At 44.3% G+C, this 18,304-nt stretch overlaps 2 pseudogenes; both read left to right on the top strand.

Annotated features, from left to right (window-relative positions):
• Positions 1-251: 251 nt before the first annotated feature.
• Positions 252-370, top strand: LOC134912286 (5S ribosomal RNA; annotated as a pseudogene).
• Positions 371-6,910: 6,540 nt separating this feature from the next.
• Positions 6,911-7,029, top strand: LOC134912285 (5S ribosomal RNA; annotated as a pseudogene).
• Positions 7,030-18,304: the final 11,275 nt, after the last annotated feature.

Below are 18,304 nucleotides of genomic sequence, written 5' to 3'. Positions count from 1 at the left end.
TCCTGCAATCAAGCAGCCTATTGACTATCAACCATTCTCAAATTTTTACATATCAGCATCGTTTCTTTTCTCCTTTTCCTCACTTTACTATCTTCAGGACTCTCACCACTGATTCAGGGGTAATTATCCCGGTCTAACGGTGGCAGCAGATCCCCTATTTTCCTCTTCTACCCACTCTCTTTCCTTTCTATATTTCTCCATTTTCGTGAACTCTCATCAGTGATTCTCGAGCCCTCGATATCAAATATTTCTTCTACTATCATACCACACTGGTAACGCCCGAATCCTTCCGATCTTGGAAGCTAAGCAGTGTAGGGCTGGGTCAGTACTCGAGTGGGAGACTCTCGAGGAATACTCAGTTTAGTAGAAATTCCTGGACGGTTTTGCTCAGCGTCTAACACTGACAGCAGATTCATCTTGCTCATTCCATCTTTACCCATCCCATCTGTCTTCTCACCATCACTCACGAGAGAATAAAAACGCCTCATCTTTCAGGGCCTCCAGCTGTTATTATCGCACCCAGGCATTTCAGAACAATATTCAGTATTTACACTGTAATTAAATTCGTTCTGTGTTCCCCTCTTTTCCAAAACCCCCCCCCTACCCTTCCCCCTACCCCCACCTTCAATTTTTGACAGTAAACTCTACTATTTTATCAATTGTTGTTAATAAAAGTTATATTTAAAATTTATTTACAATTTTTTGTTTCTTTTGAGACTTCGAAACATATAAAGAGTGCACCCACAAAAGAGTCTTCTTCTCTCCCTTTTGTTGCATGTCTTACCACTGACTCAGGGTGCACCACCAAACTCAAGATAACATTAGAAAACTTAGATTTTCTCGTTGTATTAAATATTTTGGTTTCAACAATATCTACTAAATACTTTACCATTTTCCAGTGCGGTATACCCCCAATACATTCATGTATTCAGTACACTGAGTTAAGACTCAGTTTTCCATACCTTGCACGGATTTATATACTTTGTTACAGGATTTCTTTCCTTCTGTATAGTAGTCGCTTCTGTTACAACAATATTCCCTTTCCTTTTTCCTTTCCCCCCCCCCCCCCTGTATATTGTTATATTCAAGGCAATGACAGCATTTTCATTAAAAACTGAACTAACATCCAAACGTAGAAACATAGAGGAATTTGGAGATATTTTTTCGGATACCTTCCACAATCCCAGCACTCCCAAAGACTGGAAATCTGATTTATCTAAATTACAGAAAAACCTTCAAAAAAGGATTAGGCTCACCTGGGATATCACTACATTAGAAAACTACCACAAAAATAAATTATCACCCAGAGGCCTACGACCACGTATCTTCCCCTCCTTCCCTTTGGCCACGGACAACCTTAAAACTGAATGGGAAAACAGCTTATTAAAATGTTCCAATGAACTAATTTTAATCCTGATCAAACATGACAATCTGATATTAGATCAAGTAGAAAAAAGTATCGAAGAATTGGGTCAAAACTTAGAAACCTGGGAGAAAGACCTATCTTTCCAAAACACATTTGAAAAATACAAGAAAGATCTGGATACATATGAAACCAACATTATAGAAAGAAAACGCACCAAATTCCTACGAGACAAAAACGACTTCTCCCTAGGAAAAATCTTTCGTTGGCACTCTCCCATTCCACGTCCTAGAGGAGGACCACCTAGAGAAGATCCGAGCTCTTCGGAATTGGAATCATCATACAGTGAAGACTCCTCCACGGAACATCCCGAAGGAAGCACCCTCACCCACAGATATAACAAAAGTGAGGATCCTTTTTTAGGGAGAGGCCAACATACCAGAGGCAGAAGCAAGCCTCAAGGCCGACAAGAAGGGGGGGGGGCGAAACACAGACAGAAACAAGCGAGATTGGACCACCCCAAGAACATCTCACTATCCGGTACGGACAACCAGGAAGTGACAATTACCGACAAATTGCAAATCATTAACCTCAGTACTAAAACCATTACGGAAGATCAATTAGAGGTTCTTAGCAAGGGTCTATCTTTTTCACCCACATCACCCTTTGATAGGTTTCTGTGGGAGAAGGATCTCAGACTCTTCGGTCGCAAATTATTATTAAAAAATTTTTTTGCCAAATCCTCTGTTGATTCAAGCATTATGACTTCACCATCCAGCCATTCAGGACCTTTAGAGGATCCTAGTGTATCAATCACACCACTGACCGAAGAAGATTATACAGCTATCCAAATACTGGAGGAGCTGCATATGGAATCAGCCTCGGACATCTCTGCCTCACGAAAAACAAGACCTACATGCAAATTGAAGTCCATTTTTTTTCCTCCTGACACCAACAGCCCAGAAATCAGGGTCTTTTTGGATCTAGTATCCAAAGAATTTGACGATATCCAGACCAACTCCCGCAAAAGATGTCTCACTAAAAATCTCAAATACAGAGAGAGACAAGCTCTTAAAGAGATCAAAACATGGACTGACACCGTTATCAAACCCTCGGATAAGGGTGGTAATATCGTTATATGGCCCATCAAAATGTATGAGGAGGAAGCACGGAGACAACTGTTGGATACATCCTGTTATATCAGATTACCACTTAATCCCACAGCAAAATTTCACAAACAATATATGCACATGATTACAGAGGCACTTGCCACTGGAGCTATCACACAACAAGAGGCTAAATACCTCGAGGTCTCGAATCCCAGGGTACCTACCTTTTACTTATTACCAAAAATACATAAGAATATCAACAAACCACCTGGGAGGCCCATAGTGTCAGGGAATGGGGGACTCTTAGAAACCCCAAGCAAATTTCTGGATTTACATCTCAGAGACCATGTCATGACATTACCCTCCTACCTCAAGGACACTTCTGATCTCCTAAGGAAAATACATGACATATGTCTAGATGAGAACTATATTCTAGTCACCTTAGATGTGGAAGCTCTGTATAGCAGTATTTCACACTCACAAGGAGTACAAGCCACCAAATTCTTCCTGGATATGGAAGAAAAAAATCTATTTCATGATTTCCTATGTGAAATGTTGAGTTTTGTTCTCAATAAAAATTATTTCACCTTCGGTGACCAATTTTTTCAGCAAATCCGGGGAACAGCAATGGGTGCAGCTTGTGCACCCACATACGCCAACCTGTTCCTCGGCTGGTGGGAACAAACAATAGTCTTCAACGATGATAATCATATCTATACAAAACATATCATCAGTTGGCTGAGATATATTGATGATATTTTTGTGATCTGGGAAGGAGATGAGAAACTCCTGTTGGACTTCATTAATATCCTCAATGCAAACGATTTGAACATTTTTCTCACTCACTCAATCAGCAGAGACAAGATATCATTTTTGGACTTGAATATCTACAAGACAACAAGTGGGACCTTGGCTACAGAACTCTTCCGCAAGGATACAGCCACAAACAGTATATTGCACCAAACAAGCTCACATTTCCCACCTACTATTGAAAACATCCCAAAAGGGGAATTCCTTCGTCTTAGACGTAACTGCACAGAGGAGAAGGTGTTCAAACAGAAAAGCAGAGAACTCATTACCAGATTAGAAGCTCGGGGATACAGTAAACGCTCTCTGAAGAAAGCTCAACAATCTATCTCAAAAACCAACAGGGAATCCCTGATCTTTCAGGAAAAACCCCAAGAACAAAAGGCTGATACCAAGATTCGATTTGTAGGGACCTTCTGTCCCGAATGGCGTCTACTAAAAAAGGCCATTCAGAAACACTTACCTGTCCTACATCTGGATCCAGAGTTATCACCTTTATTGGATCCCACTTTACAAATCAGTTGGAGGAGATCCAAGAACATTAAAGATACGCTGGTTCAGAGCCATTTCTCACGTGAAATGACCAAATCCAAACTCCCTAAGGGATCCTTTCCATGTGGGCAATGTAAGGCCTGCCCACAGATACAGATAACTGACTGTGTCAAGGACAGACATGGCAAGGATATTTCCATACAACACTTCTTCAATTGTGACACACAAGGAGTAGTCTATTGTCTAACCTGTCCTTGCAATCAACGATATGTAGGCATGACGACTAGAAAATTCAAAACTAGGATTTTGGAACATATGGGTTCCATTCGCAACTCATCGTCAGATCTTCAGAAAGGCAAAAAACTAACATCAGTAGCCAGACACTACCATGCTGCACATCATGACTCACCATGTGAGATGCGCGCCTTTGGCCTAGATAGGGTCCATCTAGGCGTACGCGGTGGTGACTTAAGCAAAGAACTTATTAAGAAGGAAAGTGAATGGACCTTCAGGTTAGGTTGTCTCAAACCATTGGGTTTGAATGAATACATCAATTACAGTGCATTTCTGTAACCAACTTTATATATAGCATCTAATTTATTCCTTCCCTTACACCCCTCAGTACACCCACACCCAGTACACCCCTATTTATTTCATACACATCACACTCACCCTTCTCTCATTAGCACTTTCACGCCCACCTCCACCACACACTCAGCACCACCCCTTCACTTCCCACATCCGTAGTTCATTCACATGCACCTCACATCCGACCCACAACAGAGACCTAGCAAATTCTGACATTTATCACAACCAATTAACACGTTTCCACACAGCACTCCCAGTGCTAACCCACTCCCATCCCATACATTTGTCCCCACACCCCTTCCCCATCTCACCACACCATATCACAATAATTTTCGCCCACACAGGATCATCACCGGTGACACCATACACACATTCCCACCACACCATAAACCAAAATCCACACCCCCCCTCCCCCCCCCCACCGTCCCTTTCCCCCTCCTTTCCCCCCCCCCCTCTCTATCTCCCTTATCCCTTTCCACCTCACCCCCCATCCCATTCCACATCATCCTTTTTCACAATCATTCCCACCACCTCCATTCACGTCACTTGCACCATTAATCCCAATACAATACTAATTTACTTAATAATTTATGAATATCCTCCTGCATTGTTTCCAACGTTATAACTCAAGACAAGATATGCTGTCCAAACCTATTTTTCATGCAATTATCATTTCTTATTTATATTACATATTTATTATAAATTCATTAACCCCAATACAATACTAATATACTTAATAATTTATGAACATCCTCCTGCAATGTTTCCAACGTTATATTATAACTCAAGACAAGATATGCTGTCCAAACCTATTTTTCATGCAACTATCATTTCTTATTTATATTTTATATTTATTGTAAATTCAATTCATTCTTATCATAAAATTCTGAACAATTTATGAAAGCTTGTATTTTTCATTTTTTATCTCTTTTTTTTTTTTTTTTTTTTTCTATTTTCTCTATTTCATTTTTTTAATATGTCCATTTATATAATAAATAAGATGTTCATTTTACACCCAATTACCGTGCATATTTCTCATACATATTCTCTGTTTTTTCCTTTTGTGCAATGGGCCACTAATTGCAAGCTTAACAGGGAACCAATACAAAACAGAACAGCCGTTCCACCTGTGCAGCAATTTACAAACACAGGACACGCCTCCCTTTTGATTGGACAGTGACCAGCTCCCTTGCAAGATAAAGCCCGCACTATCCCCTCCGGGAACAGGAAGTGATCAAGCCCGGTGAACGGGTGAAACTAGTTTTCCGTTCCATATCCCCACTGCCTGGGTGTGACAGCCGATTTCGGACAGCCTGAACCACGAGCCGCTCTTTCTCCAGCAGCCGCTGCATCAACCCGCCGCCGCCATACACTGCCGCGATGGGACCATGAACATTGCGTCTCTCCTCTCCTCAGCTAACCTGACCACGTCTCCACAATACATCAGGTACATTGATCGGCGGAGTGGCCATAACGAACTGCTCAGCCCCTGAGAACCAGTGTATCCTGCATCTTCAACATGCCTGGACTTTGACACGGACATTCCGTACTCATACAGCATTCTGCCCATATTAGTGACCGATCGCCCCCTACAATTCCGGGTAATATCTGCTCAATCGCAGCATTTTTTGCATATTTATTGGTATTCATCTTCTGATGCATATTTTATAATAGCATTCATTAAAGCTGTTTTTTGTAAGTACCCGCTTTACAGGCAGTCGGCACTTAGCGGCATAATACCTTATAGGATACTGTTAAATCTTCATGTTTAGTCATTAAATTGACATAATCCTTCGGCTGAGCAACCTATCATCATCCTCTATACTGCGTATCTTGATATTATATAGTATTTCTGCAGCTCTGTATACAGCGGAACGTAAATAATTAACTGTTGATCATTATCTCCTTCTCTTTCCACCTGATACCATTTTGGTACAATGTGTAACAATCTGATAGCATCAAATTGATGGTGATGCATGGTTCCAATCAACTTAATTGTCTGCTAATTGTGTACAAATTGCTCCCTATCACACCGAGTACCTTTATCATAAGTACTATCAGCATCCTGCAATCATATTATATAGTATTTCTGCAGCTCTGTATACAGCGGAACATAAATAATTAACTGTTATTCATTTTTTCCTTTTCTTTCTACCTGATACCACTTTGGTACAATGTGCAATAATTTAATAGCATCAAATTGATGGTGATGCATGGTTCTAATTAATTTAATTGTCTGCTAATTGTGTACAAATTGCTCTTTATCACACCAAGTACCCCTATTATCGGTACTATCAGCATCCTGCAATCAAGCAGCCTATTGACTATCAACCATTCTCAAATTTTTACATATCAGCATCGTTTCTTTTCTCCTTTTCCTCACTTTACTATCTTCAGGACTCTCACCACTGATTCAGGGGTAATTATCCCGGTCTAACGGTGGCAGCAGATCCCCTATTTTCCTCTTCTACCCACTCTCTTTCCTTTCTATATTTCTCCATTTTCGTGAACTCTCATCAGTGATTCTCGAGCCCTCGATATCAAATATTTCTTCTACTATCATACCACACTGGTAACGCCCGAATCCTTCCGATCTTGGAAGCTAAGCAGTGTAGGGCTGGGTCAGTACTCGAGTGGGAGACTCTCGAGGAATACTCAGTTTAGTAGAAATTCCTGGACGGTTTTGCTCAGCGTCTAACACTGACAGCAGATTCATCTTGCTCATTCCATCTTTACCCATCCCATCTGTCTTCTCACCATCACTCACGAGAGAATAAAAACGCCTCATCTTTCAGGGCCTCCAGCTGTTATTATCGCACCCAGGCATTTCAGAACAATATTCAGTATTTACACTGTAATTAAATTCGTTCTGTGTTCCCCTGTTTTCCAAAAACCCCCCCCTACCCTTCCCCCTACCCCCACCTTCAATTTTTGACAGTAAACTCTACTATTTTATCAATTGTTGTTAATAAAAGTTATATTTAAAATTTATTTACAATTTTTTGTTTCTTTTGAGACTTCGAAACATATAAAGAGTGCACCCACAAAAGAGTCTTCTTCTCTCCCTTTTGTTGCATGTCTTACCACTGACTCAGGGTGCACCACCAAACTCAAGATAACATTAGAAAACTTAGATTTTCTCGTTGTATTAAATATTTTGGTTTCAACAATATCTACTAAATACTTTACCATTTTCCAGTGCGGTATACCCCCAATACATTCATATCTTTAAAGTTTCAGTATTGCTTCAGTTGGTTACATATAGATGGTTGCAGAAGCTGCAGTGTCCATGACTGAAATTTACCAATGACCCTTCCTCTCCGATTTCCCATTTCACAGTGTCACATCTCAGGGGCCTAAAGGTGTGAGAAGGGTGTGTGGCCTTGTAACAGAGGGTGACTGGGAAGACAGAGGGTGCCAGTTTCTCCAGCCATCAAATCTCTCCCCCTTGTGTGTATCCAGCCATGAAATCTCTCCCCCCTTGTGTATCTCCTAAAATCAAACCTCCCCCTTGTGTGTCTCCTGCAATGACATCTCTGCCCCTTGTTTATCTCCAGCCATTTAATCCCTAACCCAGTGGATTCCAAACTTTTTTTGAATCATGGCGCCCTAGAATATCAGATTTTTTTTTCACGGCACCCCTAGGCCAAAAATTTCTTATTGAGAAATTTAGAAAGAAATATTACATTAAGTAGATTGCATTTATATGTCATCCTTAGGGTCAGTTGTGTGGTGAGGGACAAGATTCGCTTCTGTTTGGCCACATATTTTATGACTGGCAGCCACCAGCACTGGTTTTGCCTATTATATTGACCATGAATAATTTGAATTGGTCCTGGACCACCAACCCAGGGCACCCCTGCAAGTGTCCCCAGGGAGCCACGGCACACAGTTTGGGAACCTCTGCCCTAACCTATCTTTTTAACCAGCTTTTCTAATTTACTTACCTTTGCTGTCTACCCTATGCTTCTCTCCTCACGGCACACTTTCTGTTGTGAATGACGCTGACTTGACCTTAGGTCATGCCAGCGTCACACTGATGGATGCTGCAGGAGCTGTATGATCACCTCTGAGCTGTACAGACTTTCTGCTACAGCTGCTTGGCTGCCTGCCCTATAATATATCCAACGGTGCAGCAGTGCCGGAAAGCCTGTACATCCCATCGGAGGAAAGTCACTGTCAGCCGGGACTTATGAAATCTGGAGTCGACACAGTAGAGCTTTGATGCCCCTTGGCATTTGCCAATACTGCCTATGCCTAGGGCCAGATCTGATAGTGCTCACTCTCCACGCATCCCCTGGAACCAGATTGGATCATTTATATTATGCTTTAGTGTGCATTGCACACACTGTTTGGTGTTGCCACTGTGTAGTTTTTTTTCCTGCAACTGACTGCTGTGGACTAGTGCAGACGTACTCAGAATGTTAAATAACTGGCAGGTCACCCTGGGACTTGTTGTTCTACAGCATCTTGGACCTGAGTGTTTACTTTTATTTGCCTTTTGTGACACTGGAGTGACAGATCCATTTTAAAAGTAAATGGTTCTAGTACCCATCCTCCTCCGCCCTGTGCCATGTTATCTTAGGAAGCTTGTTTGCCTCACAGCTCATAGGGTTGAAGGACTCAGTCCATCCACAGTGATGGTGAGTGATAAAGCTAGATATTTATCGTATATAATACCCTTTATGAGGTCTAAGAACACTGTACGCTATCTACGTATGAAGTACCGTAAGGGTACGCACGTTGCGTAACAATCGCTTAGCCGTAGTCGAGACGCTCAAGCGTCACGTTCGCTCACGGCCAAGAGATCACAGGCAGGCACGTTATTGGCTGCCGACTAACGTAATGATTCGCTATAGCGTAGCGGACGCTCGGGACCACGAGGAGATCACCAGCGGCGCTGACGCTCACAATGTTAAACCTTTAAATCTAAACCATAAACAGTATAATATGCTGTAAAACCTTTTGTGTAGAAATAGGGTGTAGATGCAACCTAGTGTAACCTTATTAACTTAAAAGCTGTTTGAGCGTTACCGACGCTCTGAGAATACTTAGCACTATAAGAAATACACAGATACCGTGCTTAGGGTCCAACGCCTAATATATATATTATGAATGATATACTTGCAAAAGAATTAACACAATACAAGTCATACACTACAATATAACATAGACTACCTAACCAGATAACTACACAGGAAATACACTACAATACAATTACGTTTTAAGGGAAAATAAGAGAGAAAGAGGAGAAGAGAGAGAGAGAGAGAGAAATTGGCCCACAATAACAAGAAGATCAATATGGTTGCGGAGAAACACTTACGCACAAGGGGAAACGATCGCATGCGCCTCTGGACATCCAGCTCCCGATTTTCAGCAATGATAACCGTTGAAGAGTGAGAGCTGAATGTGATCGGCTTGTCTATTTATGCCCCACACACAATACAATTCAATGGTCCCTACAATCTCATTGTTCATTGGACACAGGAATTCCTCCTCGCATTATAACAAAAGGTCATAGGTTGATTCATACAGGTGGGCCGTGACTATTTCCAACAGCTCAGGTGGGAGGGAAACTGGGTTTCCCGCCGCATGGATAAGTAAGTGCAAATACAGTAAATGTTCATAAACTTCTTATGTCCATAACTATTCGCACGAGCGATTAATCCGCTCCAAACCAACACCGGAATATTGCTAATTAAATACTCTTCCGATGGGTACTAAACACCACTGTATTACTCCTGTCTGTCCCTTCGTATCAAACAAAGAGGGATTTCTCTGTTCATGAACATTCTATATTAACCAAACTTTCAGAATCTATCAAAGGGACCATGATCTACAAAATACATTATATAGTGAAAATATGTAACGATTGAGTCGCACGCTACGATCACATAAACTCTACCGTAAATACGCATACCGTGCGCCTGCGGGTGCCCGCGACTGTGAGTATGCGCACGTACGGGAGAGCGTACGCATGCGCAGCACGGACCTGTGTGAGGTGCAAATATGGTAGTGTGCATAGAGATATTTTTCTGACTTTGACATGAGGCAGCATAGTGATGTAGTGTGGGGGTGTAGTGCAGTGATATAGTTCAGGTGGTAGTATTGGGAGATAGCGTAGTAATGTAGTATGGGAGGGTGGTTCAGTGCAGGAATACAGTGTTGGTAGGTAGCATAGTGATGTAGTTTGGGGAGATATATAGTGAGGGGATGTAGTATGGGGAGGTAGTTCAGTGATATAATGTGGAGGTGTAGTGTTGGTAGGTAGCATAATGATGCGTTGGTAGATGTAGTGTGGGGAGGTAGTTGGGGAGTCAATGCAGTGATATAGGATATGCAGCTGGTATTCAGCTTTACTTACCTTTCCGCAGAAGTCCAGCAATGTCACCCCGTCAGCGGCATGCATCTTTATTATTATTATTATTATTACTATCATCCTTTATTTATATGGCACCACAAGGGTTCCACAGCGCCCAATTACAGAGTACATATGCACATAATCAAAACAGGAAAACAGTGACTTACAGTTGAAGACAATATAGGATAAGTAGAGGGTAACGAAGCATAACTACACCAGTAAACGAGAAATAGAGATAAATTCCAAGGTGGCCGAAAAACTGTGGGATTTGGGCAGTTGAGGATTATTAAAGTAAGAAAAGGATAAGCACATGAGGGAAGAGGGCCCTACTCGTGAGAGCTTACATTCTAAGGGAAGGGGTAGACAGACAGGGGTGACACAGATGGGGTACATAGAGAGCGTGGAACAGAGGGTTAGGATGAGATTTGGCTGGGTTTGGTAAAGAAATGGGTCTTAAGAGCCCATTTGAAGTTTTGCAGAGAGGTGGTGAGTCTGAGGGGGAGAGGCAAAGAATTCCAGAGAAAGGGAGCAGCACGTGAAAAATCTTGGAGATAGGAGTGGGTGGTAGTAATCAGAAGACAGGAGAGTCAGCGTGCATTAGCAGAGTGAAGAGGACGGGTGGGAGAGTAAAGGGAGATAAGGTCAGAGATGTAAATAGGAGAGGAGTGGGTGAGGGCTTTGTAAGTGAGAGTGAGAAGTTTGAATTGGATTCTGAAAGGGAAGGGAAGCCAGTGAAGGGCTTATAGGAGAAGGGAGGTGGACGTAGTGCATTTGGTGAGGAAGATGAGCCGTGCAGCAGCACTGAGGATAGATTGGAGTGGACGGAGGTAATTGTCAGCGAGGCCAGTTAGGAGGAGATTACAGTAGTCTAGTCTTCTGTGTCATGCGCAACGTCTAGTCTGCGCATGTGCATAACAGTTTCACCTGGCGGGGTCCCAACAATTAGCTGGAAAGGCAGTGCTGGGTCCTCATTGCTGGCATTGGGCACCACGCCACAAGATGGTGAGCAAATTACAGGTCAAACAGAGGTAAACTTTGTTTACTGCGGTTTGATGAATCCTGAAAGTAGGACATAACCCCTTTAGCGAGTGCTAAATTGGTTATGTATCGTTGATAAATGTGTCCCATAGTGCGGAGATGTGCTGTGGGAAGGTAGTGTAGTGATGTAGTGTGGGGAGGTAGTTTACTGATAAATTTCAGCTCCAGGCCCATGTTGACCTTAATCTGGCACTGCCAGCGGAAATTGATGCAAAGGGACAGAGGCTGTTACTGCAATCAGAGCAGCAGTCCGAATCAGCTTCTGCGCATGTGCACAATTTGGACTACAAATAAAATGGCTGTGGGAGGGCTGCTGCACATGCCCAGCCGCAGAAGCTCCTCCCATGGGCCTTTGTGGAGCTTGTGAGTAACACCTCACAGCTCCGTCTCCAGCAGGCTACACTGCAGCCCCCAAGTCCAGCTGCGCACAACAAGGGATTATCTGCTAGGTAGCAGCAGCCAAAATCTTGCTCATAGCACCTAATTGGTTAGGGCCGGCCCTGGCCCTACGGAAAATAGGTTTAGCTTTGCCAGAGTGCCAGTTGTAGCATAGTTCATGTTGTAAGAGCGGTAAGGGTGGTTCTTCCTGTTCCTCTAGAGACCAATCACGTAAGGCTGAGCAGCGGGGATCAGAGGAACCTGTTGATCTTCACCTACCAAGGCTCAGCACTCATTTCTCTGAAACTCGATGCTCAGCCTCATGTGATAGAGGTTAGGTGGAGTATTTATTAAACAGCAGCTTTTCAAAGTTGGCAGTTATGATCGCAAAATTTGAAATGGGGGAAACATCCCTTTAGTCAACAGTCACGTAAAGCATCATGTTTAAAGTTATAGTACCGGCACAATAAAAATTCTTTAAGTAACATTACAACTATTAGTATTATGCCGTTGGCACTCTCCATTAGGCACATCCACTGCCTACAAAGTGACTGTCCACAATATGGCTACTTCCCTCAAAAAATAAAAAAAATACTATGTAACGCAAAACCAGGAGCTTTTGTACTTCATAGATTTGCTGTTATAAATTCTACAATTAAAACTGTTGACAATTGGTGGCTTTGAAAAGCTGCCATTTAGTGATCATACCCCTAATGGGCAGTACACACAGGGAGAGATGTGTGCTGAGCAATCTATCACAGACCGGTCAGCACACATCTCTCCCCCTGCTCAGCACAGCGTGATGTGTGCTGAGCCGGGGGGTGGGGGGCCGCTCACTTCACACAGCGGGTGAAATGAGCAATGTGCTAGATTTTGCCTGGATGGCCAATCTAGCACCGGCAATAGCGACGATATCGCTGTGGGGCATACACACAGAGAGATCCATGCTTAAAATCTAAGGAATCTAGTCAGATTGCTTCGATTTTAAGCAGATGTCTCCGTGTGTACCCCCCTTAACCTTCCTAGGGTGTTGCAATGGAGCATACACCTAAGGTGTAATTTTATATGGGTCAAAAAAGACCCGAACATCCTAGAAAGGTTAAAGGGCTGTACAGATGGGGAGATGTGGAGGGAGATGTGTGCTGAGCGAACCGCCCCTTTGTTACTATAGCCACTGTGATTGCAGTCTGCATGCTTCCATAAGCCTTATCAGGCAGTGCAAGCCTACTGTATGTCCTCTGACCTCTATGAGTTAGATGTACTATGCAGTGGATTTTGCAAGCTGCTGATTCTCTGTGGTTTTTACCCCAAAATTTCAAATGTCAGCATAATGAAAAGCAAAACATGCATAGTTATGCTTTCAATGCAATGGAGCATGCAGGTGTGGGGTGGAGGGGGGGGGGATTTCTGAGTACATATAGAAATGCCGCCTTGCAGTGTAGTGTCATAGTTCGTGAGTGTCATTTTGGTTTCATCCCCTCCCATACATCTGCACATCACAGCATTATGTAACAAGCCTGTAGTCAAATGCAGCTCCATCTCCGTAAGAGATCTGGCTTCTGCCATACTCTGAAAGCAATCCTATCCTCTGTTTCTCATCAGGTGACATCACTACGTCCAAGTCACTGGTGTATCTATAATTGGCGCAGGGTGTGCAGTGACTGCAAGCCCACACCACTCACCCTGCACCCATATAATTTTGCTTAGCTCTCTGGAGTCCCACTTCTGCCAACACTGCAGACAGAAATCACTGGGAAAATAGCTTGTTACCCATTTTCCTGCAGATCTGCACCTGCGCAGTAGAGAAGTCTCCGGGAACATAACATGGGTACCATGTTTCCAGAGACCTGTGTAAGGAACATAGGATCTGGCACAAAGCCAGAGTCTACTGGTCTGCCATAGATGAGGGGGCACAGAGTCTGCGCATGGGTCCTCTCTTCTCTTAAACCTCCACTAATCCATGTCTCCGTGATAACAACCCGAATGCACTGGCGTATATATAATGGGTGCAATGTGTGTGGTGCACACGGGCCCTCGGGGCCCACACTGCACAACCTGTATCCATTTTTCTCAATACTTAACCTCCGGAGTCCCACGTCAGCAGCATTGCAGAAACCACTGGGAAAATGGTGCGATGGCCATTTTCCTGGTGTTTCCTGCATGCGCAGTAGATAAATCACAGAGAAAAGAACCACCACCTATTTTTCCGGAGACCTGCGCATGCACACTAGACTTTGGGACAGCACTATGCTCTCCTAGTGCACCTAGTGTCCAGAATCTATTTCTCTGCTGTCTAGAGAGGAGGGGGCCTGGACGGAGACTGCACATGGGCCTCCTTTCCTGTCGATGGGGTGGTATTCATGTGACCGGCGGTCAGGAGACCAATGGTCACATGACCTCCACCAACATCCCGCCCCCTCACTATCCCGATGGCTGGCATGCCGACCAACAGGGACTATTTCCACTCATGGGTGTACACGACCCCCATAGAGTGGGAAAAGAAACCATGACGACCGCAGGTCGCCCACCAAGCCTGCGGCTAGCGCAGCGAGCCCACAAGGGGCTTGCTGCACTCGTCCCTCTCCACCGGGATCCCGGTGTCTGTATGCTGACCGGCGGTCAGCCAAACTACACCCCTGTTGATGCACCCCTGCCCATATGCCTTAATATATATAAACTAGCTGTTCTTTGCACGGGAGTTTGATTTTCACAGTTGTCAATATAAATAAGTGTTAAAAATTTGGTTACGCTATAGAGCATCTTAATGTAAGTAAATATTAGAGATGTGCAGCGGGCACTTTTCGTGTTTTGGTTCTGGTTCCATGCTCGTGTTTTGGATCTGGATTGGTTTTGCCAAAACCACCCTTTCGTGTTTTGGTTTTGGATACGGATGATTTAAAAAACAACAACATAAAAACAGCTAAAATCACAGAATTTGGGGCATAGGCGTGCGCAGGACATTTTATTAGGGGGTGCACGATGCCTATTGGGCATGTCTAACACCACCTAATGGGCATGTCTAGCACCACCTATCAGGCGTGTCTACCACCACATATTGGGACTCAATGCAAACTAAATAATACAGGGAATTGATGCACAGAGATATATATATATATATATAGAGAGAGAGAGAGAGAGAGAGAGAGAGAGAGAGAGATACATATATATAAAATCTGTTTAATATATGTTTAATTTGTATATTTTATTACCATGGATTATAGCCTAATTTCTCGAAATTTATATTGATCTTGAATTTGAACTTGTCCTCCTCCAAGAGGAACGCTGTATTCTGTGGCGTTGGCACATGATGAGGAGAGAGAGAGCATGGGTGGGAGCATGAGCGGGCATGCACGCTGCATGACATCATCACGACACATCCCACAGGTTAGAGGAACTGGGAGTAGGATTATGTCAGTGATGCTGCACCATAAAAATTAATGACAGCCAGACTGAGCGGAGGGGGTGGCGGGTGCAATGGGCGGGAGGACAGAAAGGAGCACACTCAGCGATCGCCGATACTGCAGCAGCAGCAGGTGTGTGTGAGGGGGTTACAGACATTATGGGGTGCCTGTGCGCACCAGGCACCCCCCCTGCGCACGCCTATGATTTGGGGGTAATTTTGATCCTACAGTATTACTAACCTCAATAACATTCATTTCCAGTCTATGTTGAACACCTCACACCTCACAATATTGTTTTTAGGCCAAAAGGTTGCACCGAGGTGGCTGGATGACTAAGCGAGTGACACAAGTGGGTGGCACAAACACCTGGCCCATCTAGGAGTGGCACTGCAGTGTCAGACAGGATGGCACTTAAAAAAAGCTAGGCCCCAAACAGCACATCATGCAAAGAAGAAAAAGAGGTGCAATGAGGTAGCTGTATGACTAAGTTAAGCGATACAAGTGTGCGTCACAAACAACATGGGAAGTGCTTGAATTTGCCCAGATCTAATACACGAACAATATTGGTGGCACAGGAGAGCGTACCCCTAAACGACACACACACACGGCAAAGCCTGTAAAATGAATTTGGATAATAATAACCCTTTTATTTGGGTGGTCTTCAGTATGCCGGCGGTCGGGCTCCCGGCGACCAGCATACCGGCGCCGGGAGCCCGACAGCCGGCATACCGACACTTATTCTCCCTCGTAGGGGTCCACGACCCCCCTGGAGGGAGAATAAAATAGTGTGGCGCGCGTAGCGCGCCCTTAGCGTGGCAAGCGCAGCGAGCCCGCAAGGGGCTCATTTGCGCTCGCCACACTGTCGGTAAGCCGGCGGCCGGCTTCCCGGCGCCGGTGTGCTGGTTGCCGGGAGGCCGGCCGCCGGCAGATCGTAGTGAACCCCTTTTATGTGGAGCTATTATAATAATATGCAGCACAGGCGACCGTACCCCTACACCACACAGGGCAAACCCTGTAAAAATTATTTGGATAATAAAATGGTTATATACATTACTTATGTTATTTGGAGTAAATAATATACAGCACAGGGCACCACCACTGGACTTATGGCAGCATAAGACACCACCACTGGACTGATACAGCACCACTGGACTGGACTTATACGGCAGTACCCCTGGAGTTGTACGGCAGTATCAGACAGGATGGCATTTTAATAAAACTAGTCCCCAAACAGCACATGATGCAAAGAAGAAAAAGAGGTGCAAGATGGAATTGTCTTTGGGCCTTTCCACCCACCCTTATGTTGTATAAACAGGACATGCACACTTTAACAAACCAGTCATTTCAGCTACAGGGTCTGCCACACGACTGTGGCTGAAATTACTGGTTTGTTTGGGCCCCCACCAAAAAAAGAAGCAATCTATCTCTTCTTGCACAAACTGGCTCTACAGAGGCGAGATGTCGACCTCATCCTCCGATTCCTCACCCCTTTCAGTGTGTACATCCTCCTCACAGAGTATTAATTCGTCCCCACTGGAATCCACCATCACAGGTCCCTGTGTACTTTCTGGAGGCAATTGCTGGTAAAGGTCTTCCCGGAGGAATTTATAATTAATTTCGATGACCATCATCTTCTCCACATTTTGTGGAAGTAACCTCCTACGCCGATCGCTGACAAGGTTACCGGCTGCACTAAACACTCTTTCGGAGTACACACTGGAGGGGGGGGGGGGGGGGGGGCAGTGTGTGGCCTAGGAAATCTTATCCTTTTCCTCGCAGCCCCAGTTGCAGGAGAAAATGAAGGAGGAGCTATTGACAGGTCACGTTCCTCTTGAGTTGACAATTTTCTCACCAGCAGATCTGTGAACGTCTGCAGACTTGTGTCTGCCGGAAAGAGAGATACAACGTAGGCTTTAAACCTAGGATCGAGCACAGTGGCCAAAATGTAGTGTGCTGATTTCAACAGATTGGCCACCCTTGAATCCTGGCAAAGCGAATGAAGGGCTCCATCCACAAGTCCCACATACTTTGTGGAATCGCTCTGTCTTAGCTCCTCCTTTAATTTCTCCAGCTGCATCTACAAAAGCAGGATGAGGGGAATGACCTTACTCAAGCTGGCAGCATCTGAACTGACTTCACGTGTGGCAAGTTCGAAGGGTTGGAGAACCTTGCACAAGACGGAAATCATTCTCCACTGCGCTTGAGTCAGGTGCATTCCCCCTCCTTTGCCTATATCATAGGAGGATGTATAGGCTTGAATGGCCTTTTGCTGCTCCTCCATCCTCTGAAGCATATAGAGTGTTGAATTCCACCTCGTTACCACCTCTTGCTTCTGGTGATGGCAGGGCAGGTTCAGGAATGTTTGCTGGCTCCAGTCTTTGGCACGTGGTGGCTGAATGACGAAAGTGGCCTGCAATTTTTAGGGCTACCGACAGCATCTCCTGCACGCCCCTGTCATTTTTCAAAAAAATCTGCGCCACCAAATGAATTGTATGTGCAAAACATGGGACGTGCTGGAATTTGCCCAGATGTAATGCACGCACAATATTGGTGACATTGTCCGATATCACAAATCCCCAGGAGAATCTAATTGGGGTAATCCATTGTGCGATGATGTCCCTCAGTTTCCGTAAGAGGTTGTCAGCGGTGTGCCTCTTACGGAAAGTGGTGATACATAACGTAGCCTGCCTAGGAACGAGTTGGTGTTTGCGAGATGCTGCTACTGCTGTCGCTGCTGTTGTTGCTGCGGGAGGCAATACATCTACCC

The sequence above is a fragment of the Pseudophryne corroboree genome, chromosome 4, assembly GCF_028390025.1.
Source record: "Pseudophryne corroboree isolate aPseCor3 chromosome 4, aPseCor3.hap2, whole genome shotgun sequence".
Classification (NCBI taxonomy): Eukaryota; Metazoa; Chordata; class Amphibia; order Anura; family Myobatrachidae; genus Pseudophryne; species Pseudophryne corroboree.
The sequence above is the reverse complement of the archived record's forward strand: the minus strand, read 5'-3'. Positions and strand labels throughout refer to the sequence as shown.